The 8,456-nt window shown below is 38.0% G+C and overlaps 1 non-coding gene across 1 annotated transcript; it reads right to left on the reverse strand.

Moving 5' to 3' along the window:
- Nucleotides 1–6,552: 6,552 nt before the first annotated feature.
- LOC121207412 (small nucleolar RNA R71) lies at nt 6,553–6,659 on the reverse strand. The gene has a single exon (XR_005902502.1). It is a non-coding gene; the product is annotated as a small nucleolar RNA R71 (small nucleolar RNA).
- Nucleotides 6,660–8,456: the final 1,797 nt, after the last annotated feature.

Raw genomic sequence — 8,456 nt, forward strand, 5'->3', positions numbered from 1 at the left:
CGTAGACTTAATAGACATATTCATGATAGATACCAATTTCATGTACACATATGAATGAGTAGAACCAGGGTCAATCAAGGCAATAATAGAAGTGTTGTAGAGAGAAAAAGTACCCGTAATCACATCGGAAAAAGATGCATCCTCACGCGCATGTATGGCATAGGCTCTAGCCGGAGCTCTAGCTTCAGATCTTACCACTGTATCCCTTGTTTCATTTTTACTACTAACCCCATTACCGGCGTTTCTCGAAGGTCTTCCTTTTGTAGCCGTACTAATCAGCCTTGTACTCTGAAATTTTTCTTTCTCGGCCATCTCAGGACAGTCCTTAATATAGTGGTCTTGAGAACCACATTGGAAACAAGATCTATCGCTCACCCTACACTTACGAAAATGACCTCTACCTGAGATTTAAAACCCGAATTTTGCTTCTTACAATTTTTGTACGAATGCCCAGTTGAAACATAAGAACGGGAATACATATATCTGGATTTCTTAGACTGGGATGGGAGTGACTTGCTCATCAGCCTCTTTCTTAAATCTCTATCCTCAGCTTCATCTTTTCTCTTTTCCTTGGTCAATTCCTCAGCTTTACAAGCCTGATCAACGAGCACAACAAATTCTTTCAACTCAAGAATACCCATTAACACTCTTATGTCCTCATTAAGTCGGTCTTCAAACCTTCTACACATTTTATCCTTGAAGGATACACACCCCCGAGCATATTTGCTGAGTCGGACAAACTCTCTTTCGTACTCAGTAATTGACATACGACCTTGTTTCAAATCAATAAATTCCTTACGCTTTTGATCGATGAATCGTTCACTGATATATTTCTTTCGGAACCCCTTTTGAAAGAACTCCCATGTGACCTTTTCTCTAGGGACCACCAAAATTAGTGTCTTCCACCAAAATTTCACCCTTTCGGGATCATCATCAGCATTGCCCTAAATTTCTCGGCTCATTGCTTTCGAATTCTATCAACTGGGGTTCTATGAAATCTCATAAAATCTATACCATGAGGCAATTGGGATAAGGGTTGGGGATTTGGAGGGGGTGGAGGAGGTTGAGCGTTAGGGTTCGTTCGAACGAACTCTATGTACTAGGCATCCATCGTATAGAGAAAGGCTTCTCTGCCTCCTTTTTCCTCTACTAACAGTGTGGGTCTACTATTAGATGGCACTGCTCCTTCAGCAGGAGTAGGCGCATTACTTTCAACATCATCTGCCACTACTCTGTCGGGATCGATTACTATATGAAAAACACAGTTTAACATCGTCAAGAGTCGTCACACTATCATACTATATGTATGGCATGTATAGCTAGACTCATACACATGCTACGTTAGTTAGAGAACCAGCTAAACTATAGCTCTAATACCACTAAATGTAACACCCTTTACCAGTATCTGATGCCGGTACAGGGTTCGAGGCATTACTAGACTTAAACTTACACATTCATGCAAAACTGATCCGTAAAATTTTGTTCAATTTAAAAACTTTTCAATCACATGCAAATTGTCATTTAGAAAAGCCTACGGGGCCCAAAACATACACCGGAAGTGATTCAGGACTAATCTAAGAACTTTAGAAAACTTTGGGATAACTTAGAAAAATTTCCTACTTTGGGGAGTCACACGCTAGTGTGGGTAGGCCATGTGGTCACAAACACCCGTGTAGCACTCTAACTATGACGTCATAAACAAAATAGGGTCACATGGCCAAGTCATATGCCCATGTGCTTAGGCCGTGTGGGAATTAAATTCCAAAAATTAAGTGTAGACTTCACATGGCCTGGACACACACCTATGTCCTAAGGCTGTGTCCTTCACACGACTGAGACATACTACCTTGTCTCCGCCAGTGTGTTTACTATTGGGCATTTTGTTTTGCATAATTAGGTTGCAAGGGACATACGGTCGAACCATACGCCCATGGGGCAGATCTTGTGTCACACACGATTTAGACAAATGCTCGTGTGTCTAACGGAGTAGACAATTTCTAGGCTATTTTCCAAGCCATTTGCCACCCTTAAATACTCACATACTTAAACCCACTTCATGGCATGTAACATGGCACATTTGATCACCCAAGCATTCAAATTCATGGTTAAATTATGACTTAGTAATGTCAACATGTCACCTATTCAAATTATCATACTTTCAATTGACATTCCAAACCAATTTCATATTTGCCTATCATCTTTACTAACCTACTTTCAAGTTACCCACTTGTATCACCTTTATTTTCGTACACATTAATCGTATTTCATATACCAAACATACATGCCATTCATCATACTCATTAACCATAGGTAACCATAACCACATTAATGCATAAGCACATTTGCATGCATGCACCAATAATTAGGGTTACAACCCAAATAATCAATATGAGCCACCTTTTATGGCCATATCCAAAATAATCACAACGCTTTCATGAGCCAACACATTTGGCTAATCAATATGACACGTAACAAAAAAACTAAGTCCCTATACATGCCATACTCAAAATGATGAGACTAGCTATACCAAATATTCAATTGATAGTGTGATCGAGTCTCCGATGTCTTTCGATCCCTGAGCTAGCTTGGTGACACTATAAGAGATGAAAAGAAAAGGGGGTAAGCATAAAGCTTAGTAAGTACACATGCAAATAAAATGGAACTTAAACAAGTATTAATCCTACACTTAACATAATGGACATAATCTTGCATATTATCAAATCCTTTAAACTCATTTTATATATATATATTCATAAATGTTCTTACCACAAGTTCATCATATCTCATGTCATTCTCATAAGTTCGATGTACATACCTGTGTCCACTTACACATAATAACTTACTTTCTTGTCTTGATGCAATCATCAAGATTACTTATTGAGCTTCTCTTGAATTACCCGTTGAATAGTTGGAATACTATTGGATACAGCGGAAACTTGTACCTAAGTTCCCATATGTAGCCAGTGCTACTTCATATCTCAGATCACATGTTGCTTGCTTTCGAGCTACTCATAGGTCTGCTCATACAGGCTGTCAGGTATCCGCAACACATGCTAGACTACCTCGTCATTAATAGCATATACGAGACCAGTACCCGGATGCCAAAACATGTGTCATATTCATCATGAACTCAGACTACAACTCAGTGAGATCAGATGTCACATATATCATGAACTCAAACCACAACTTAATGAGTTCAGATCACATGGTTCCTAGTGACATGTCACATTGTATCCTAAGGTTCAAACGAGATTCTTTGATACCACATTTCTATCGAACTTGTTCATAACGTTGATTTCAATATCCAAAGCACCAACCACATACTCATGGAATAATTAAGGCATCATTCATAATAAAAAGTAAGCATTTAAACACATGGTACAACATCACATTTCTTAACAAACTTTATAGGATATCACTTAACAAACTTGGTACTACGGATTTCATAAATCCACCATTGAAACATAAATTTCTTGCATCAAGAATCAACTTGTTTATTTTCTTGAAGCCGAATTTCCTTTTCCTAACTTTGGACTGTTCCAACTATGAACCCTATACAATGTTCTTTTGCAAAATTGCGTCTTAAAATAGATATTTTCAATATAGTTCCTTTCTCTTGCCCTCTCATTATTTTTTGGTTTCTTTTTTTTTATTTAAGCAAAATTTTCTTTCTATAGACTCTTACATTCTCCAAGTAGATTAATTCCCTAATTTAAACTGGCCATAACCAATCAGAGATGGACTTGTTTCAAGGTTATAGTGTCGGCTCGAGTTTGGGTGCCGAAGAAAGGGCTAAAATAGGATGAAATAGGTGACTTTAGGGCTCATACCGAAGGATCAATTTCTTCTGGAAATCTTTATTATCCTTCAAGGCATCTTATATCTTTTTTTTCCTTTTTTAGAAATCTCTCTAGACTGCTCATTTATGAGTTTTCACCCTAGAGTTCATCTCCCTCTTTTATGTTCTTGAAGATGTTCATAATTTCCCAAGGACTAACTTTTTGATTTGAACAAACATATTTGTTCAAAATTGTAACACCCCTTACCCGTACCCAAGATCGGGACAAGGTACAAGGTATTACCGTACATAGACAGGGTATTTTCAAAACACATGGGTCATCAAATTTCATTCCAAATTAAAACCAATAAAATAAAATCATATTGTCCTTATTATGGACCTACGAGGTCCAAAACATATATTAAAAACAATCCGAGACTAATCCGAGAACTTAAGAGAATTCTAAGAAAATTTCTAAGGTTGAGCCTCACACGCCCGTGTGGAGGCAATACACACGCCCATGTCCTCGCTCGTGTCCAAAAACCTGGACATTCTACTTATGACATCATCATTTATTTAGAGGAACATAGCAATGGCACATGCCCGTGTGCTAGGCCATGTCTGATAAACACCAAATTATACATATCTATACCCCAAATACTTAGCATATTTATGGAGGTTTATTACTAGATTTGTGGATTTTGGTGCTCTTAATCAGGTTATTTCATGTTTTGTACTCAAGAGAGCACCAAGAGTCAAAAGGAGCCAAAAACGAGCTAAAAAGGGATAAAATGAACCAAATCGAGAAGACCATACGGTCTAACCCTTGCCATACGGGCATCTTACATGCCTGTGGCCTTCGGGGGTGTCGACCAAGGTTTTCACAATTCACACGGCATGGCCATTGAGCCCACACGGTCGTGTGCAATTCAATGGATTGAACACAGCCTGGTAATCACGTCACACGGCCGTGGCACACGGGCGTGTCCCTTTTTCAAAGAGTTGTATTTTACACGGAAAAGGATACTTAGGGAGGAAGAAAGCCAACCCAAAGCCTATATAAACACCCTAAGTATGCCCTAAAGAGGGGCCGCTCTTTCCAAAACTTTTCTGGAATACAGAACCACACGTCAGGAATTACTTGAAGGAAGCCAAATGATCCATCTCAAAAGCCGGAGCTACTTCAAGACTGTAGATCTCTTTCAAAATTCCTTCAGGGGTTTTAGAGTTTTCTTTATGTTTTGTTATTTTCATACTTTTGAGATGTACTCTTATTTTATTGTGAACTAAACCCCTTAGATACCTAAGGGGGATAAAACCTATGATGGATCTTGTTATTATTATCTGAACTGTATGATAAATACTTGATTTGTTCTTAATTATGTGTTCTTAATGCTTGAGTTAATATTTCAGGTATTAATTCATGATTTGATGTGCTTATGCAGAGAAGGAATAAACCCTGTATAACAGTAGATTCGACATAATTAAGCGGAGTTGATCGGGCACCTAGAAATAGGGTTACGAGATTTTGCCAGATTAGGGTGAAACCTAATATAGGAGTCCATAGATTGAGTTAATGCAACCCTAGAGTGTTAATTAGAGAAAAGTCTCAGTTATTCAATCTAGGGGTTAGACATTATTAGTCTTGAATAGGGATAATAACATAGGTTAGGGAGTCTTACGGATCAAGTCAAGTGAATAAATTGTCCGGTTCAGAGTCAGATAACAAGTGAAATCTAGGTGGATTCCTCCTTGGGTGTCGTCTTTATTAATTGCTTCTCTTCAAGTCTTTTTCCAAATTCTCTCTTCGCTTTAATTAAATTAGTTAATTAGTTTAAATAATTAGTTTAATAAACAAATCCCTTTTATTTCTAGGTTAGATAATAAAAAGATAGTTATTACTAGTACTTTTGGTTCCCTTGGGTACGATATCCCGGTCTTTCCATTACTATACTATTGTTCGATAGGTGCACTTGCCTTTTCATCTTGATAATAGTTAGTCTAGGTTTGATCTTCATTATAAATATTTATTACTTGTTACGAATCACTGCGATCAAGTTTTTGGCGCCATTGCCGGGGAACTATAATATTAGGAACACTAAATTTTTGTTACTTTAGCCATTTATTTTTCTTTCAATTTTATTTTATTTTCTTACTTATCAATTTACTTATTCTTTCTCTTGGCAGGTTTTTTATAGTTTATGACTAGAAGAAACCCGTCAGGACCATTACTTTTTGACGAAGAAATCGATCGCACAGTTCGCAGAAATCAAAGAGAGATAAGGCGCAGCTTACGTTACACGAAGAATGAGCAAGAAGACGAAACTCAACCCCCAACCGAAGAGATGGCTGAAAACCAAAACAATCAGCTACCTCCTGCAATTGCTGCTAATCAAAATCCTACTCCATGTACTATGTATGACTATGCTAAACCCTCTTTAACAGGAACTGAATCTAGTATAGTTAGACTTGCTATTGCTACGAATAATTTCGAACTAAAACCTAACACTATTCAGATGATACAGTAGTTTGTTCAGTTTGATGGCTTGCAGGATGAATATCCCAACACTCACTTAGCAAATTTCCTAGAATTTTGCGATACATTCAAAATCAATGGCGTTTCTGATGATGCCATTCGTCTTCGTTTATTTCCCTTTTCACTAAGAAACAAAGCTAAATAGTGGTTGAATTCGTTACCACGAGGGTCTATCACTACTTGGGAACAAATGACCGAGAAATTTTTACTAAAATATTTTTCGCCGGCTAAAACGGCTAAATTACGTAATGATATCTCTTCTTTTGTGCAGATGGATTTAGAAACACTTTACGATGCATGGGAGAGATACAAGGACTTACTGAGAAGGTGCCCTCACCATGGGTTACCGCTTTGGCTGCAAATTCAAACATTCTACAATGGTGTGAATCCCTCGACAAGACAAATGATTGACGCAGCAGTTGGCGGAACCATCAACAATAAAACACCAGAAGATGCCTATGAATTTATAGAGGAGATGACACTGAATAACTATTAGTGGCAAGTTATGAGGACAAAGCCAACGAAAACAGCCGGTGTTTATAACGTTGACTCAGTTACTATGTTGTCAAATCAGGTAGAACTTCTCAATAAAAAGATTGATAGTTTTCTTGGTTCTACGCAGGTACATCTAGCAATGAGGTTGACTCAAGCGGAGGAGGTGTTCATACAAAATACCAATCCTTTAATCCCACGATCGAAGAGGAACAAGTCAACTATATGGGTAACAATAACTTTAGATCACAAAATAACCCATACAGTAATACTTATAATGCAGGTTGGAAGAACCACCCCAATTTCTCCTGGGGTGGTCAAGGGAATCAAAAGCCACAAAATCCTCAGGGCTTTCAACAGCCACCTTATCCATAAGAAAAGAAGCTGAACCTTGAAGAGATTGTCTCTAAATTCATCTCGGTGTTAGAAACCCGTTTCCAAAATACCGAGACAGCACTGAAGAATCAACAAGCATCGATCCAAGGACTCGAAACTCAAATAGGCCAGCTGTCCAAATTAATCTCCAAACGACCACAAGGTAGCCTACCAAGTAATACTGAATCTAATCTGAGGGAACACCTCAATGTAATTAGCACTCAAAATAAGGAAGGATTCATTGCACCTAAGCCAGAATTACAACGAGACAACGTGATGAAAAAAGGTCAAGAAAAGGTAAACAATGATGATCCCAAATAGGTAAGTACGAATCATGAACCTCGCGTGCCATATCCTAAAGCGATGACGAAAGATAGAACAGAAGAACAATTCAGTAAGTTTGTCAAACTCTTAGAGAAATTACATATTAACTTACCCATTATTGAAGCTCTTTCGCAGATGCCCAACTCAGCAAAATTCTTAAGGGAACTTCTGAGAAAAAAAAGGAAATTAGACGCTACATCGCATGTGGAGCTCAATGCAGTCTGCTCAACTATTCTAAAGAATGAGCTACCTAACAAATTGAAAGATCCAAGGAGTTTACAATTCCTTGCTTAATTGGTAGTTTATCTGTGAATAATGCTTTAGCTGATCTAGGGGCAAATATAAATGTTATGCCATATAAGATGTTTAAATGACTAGGTCTCGGTAAACCCAAACAGACTAGGATGAGCATACAATTGGCTGACAAAATAGTTAGATTTCCTAAGGGTATTATTGAAGATGTTCTCGTTAAGATTGATAAATTTATTTACCCAGTAGACTTTGTTGTCTTAGACATGGATGAGGATAACGAGGTACCTTTAATTTTAGGATGACCCTTTTTAGCAACTGCCAGAACCATTATTAATGTAGGCACAGGGGAGCTAACGCTTCGTACAGGTGATGACGCAGTAACACTCCAAGCACGCAATTTAGTCAAAACCCCTAAGACTCAGGATAATGCTATAAAACCAATCGATGATAAAACTAATATTCAATCATCCTTGCAGGAACCTTCTCGAACCAAGACAACAGAGACAGTGCGCTACTATCATGAAGAAAACAAAGACATCCATGAAGAACGAAGACTACGGATAGAGGAGCTAGATGAATGGCGAGAACACAAACCGTGAACACATGATAAACCAAAATTACGCAAAAACAATCCCGATACCTCTCCTAATAACTTAAGGTCGGCGATACAGTCATACTAGATGCCGTTGATCCTCACAT

The sequence above is a fragment of the Gossypium hirsutum genome, chromosome A09 (assembly GCF_007990345.1).
Source record: "Gossypium hirsutum isolate 1008001.06 chromosome A09, Gossypium_hirsutum_v2.1, whole genome shotgun sequence".
NCBI lineage: Eukaryota > Viridiplantae > Streptophyta > Magnoliopsida > Malvales > Malvaceae > Gossypium > Gossypium hirsutum.